This window comes from Sarcophilus harrisii, chromosome 2, assembly GCF_902635505.1.
Source record: "Sarcophilus harrisii chromosome 2, mSarHar1.11, whole genome shotgun sequence".
NCBI lineage: Eukaryota > Metazoa > Chordata > Mammalia > Dasyuromorphia > Dasyuridae > Sarcophilus > Sarcophilus harrisii.
This window is the reverse complement of record NC_045427.1, coordinates 545,914,662-545,916,713: the sequence shown is the minus strand read 5'-3', so window position 1 is coordinate 545,916,713 and position 2,052 is coordinate 545,914,662. Positions and strand designations below refer to the sequence as shown.

General features: G+C 42.9%; 1 pseudogene; it reads right to left on the bottom strand.

Annotated features, from left to right (window-relative positions):
* Positions 1 to 725: 725 nt before the first annotated feature.
* LOC111718909 lies at positions 726 to 1,420 on the bottom strand (annotated as a pseudogene).
* Between the last annotated feature and the right edge of the window lie 632 nt (positions 1,421 to 2,052).

Below are 2,052 nucleotides of genomic sequence, written 5' to 3'. Positions count from 1 at the left end.
ATTATGATAGTCTGATTTGAAGTAAGAATAGAAATGACGTGCATAGACTCATATAATATTTAATAATTACATTTGTATAACACTTTATAAAGCATTTTCATATATATTATCTGTTCCATCCTCATAAAAAACACCAAATTTCCATTGTATGGATGAGTAAACTGAGGTTCAATGAATTGAGAGATATGACCAAAACCAGCCCCCAGGTAGTCAGGGAAAAAATTGGGCCGAGAACCTAGATCTCATCACTGGTGGTTCAGGACTCTTTCTCCTATGTTGTTATTTATAAGAATTCCCTGGATTCCTTCAAGGCTCAGCTCAAAATTTACTTTTTACATGAAGCTATTCTTGATCCTCTCAGCTGCTATTCCCTCCCTCCTTTTCCATTGTCTTGTTTATATTTTATATATAACTACATATGTACATTTGCTTTCTTCCAATAGAAAGTTAGTCAGTTAATGAGCATATATTAAATGCTTGTCATATGCTAGGCATTGTGCTGAGATTTGGAGATAGAAAGGAGAGGAAGAAAAATCCCTTCCCACAAGGAGCTCACACTTTAAAAAAAAAACAAACAACTTTTTTTTTTTTTTTTTTTTGCACTGAATATGATGACTTCATCGACGGCACACAATTTAAGACAGTAGGTTTCTCCTCCCATCACAGAGGTGGCTTTGGAACAAGGATGTGAATGGGGTACAGGATGCCCAGGACACAAACATAGATTAGGGATGTGGGCTCCCAGTGGTGGAGGAAGATCCATAGCTTTCCACGCTGCTCCTCCGGGGGTCCACTACACAGTTGCTATGACCACACTTGCTGTCCTTCCAGGAAATGAGCTTGTCATTGGGAGCAATGCCAGCAGCATCAAAGGCAGAAGAGTGGGTGTTGCTGTCAGAGTCCCAGAACATCATCCTGTGTAGTCCAGGACGCCCATCGAGGGCCCCTCTGCTGCCAGTTTCCTCGCTTTCTTGGTATCATCAGAGTTGCCACGGACACAATAGAAGTAGGAACAGGGAAGACCATCCCTTGTGAGTTTTCCATTCAGCTCAGGCGTGACCTTGCTACGGTGGCAGCAGTAGCAGCGGGAGCAAGGATGAGGTTCTGGGCAGCACCAAGCCCATCAAACCACAGCTGGCCATCTCTGTCTTCCGAGTAGCAGTGAGGGCGGGGACTGTAGGTAGGAGTCCCCCCCACAATGCCAGAGCAGTCCTGAACCAGCTTGGCCAAGAGGACCAAGCAGCTGGCTGATGTAGGAGGCTTTGCTGACAGTCTCAGTGCCATATTTCTCATGGCTAATTCCCATCACAAACAAGGGGACACAAAGGACAGGGATGATGACCTGTTTAGCAAGGAGTTCGCTTTCTAATGGGGGAAACAACATATAAATAACTGCATACAAGTTGTGCAACAACTGCATACAAGATATAGAGAGAGTAAATGAAAAATAGTCCAAAAGGGAAAGCCCTTGGAAACTCGGGAGAGGACTCTTGTAGAACATGGATTAAATAGACTGTTAAAGGAAAATGGGGAACCAGGAGGCAGAGGTAAGGGAGCAGATCATTCCAGACATGGTGGCTAACCGGGTGAAAAGGCATAGAGATGGGAGATGGGAAGAACAGCAAATGGGCCATGCAGCTGGATTGTATATGTCCATATATGGCGGGGGGGGGGGGGGGGAGTATTAAAAAAGTGGAAAGATAGGAAGGGTCCAGGTTAAGAAAAACTTTAAATACCCAATGGAAAATCTTATATATAAACCTGTAGCTAATAGGGAGTCACTGGGAGGAATACACACACATACACATATGTAAATATTATATAAAAAGATGTGTACAATGATGTAATCAATTCTTCAAGCATTATACTAACCAAATAATGAATAAACAAGAAATAACTGGTTAAAATATCTTATAGCTGAGTGGGAGATGTCTTGGAGCAAGGAGAGACATGAGGAATGGAGACCAGTTGGAAGATCACTGCCATATACCAAGGGAGAAATAATGAGGGCTTGAACTGGGGTTGCAGTTTTCTGAGCTGAGAGGAGATGTA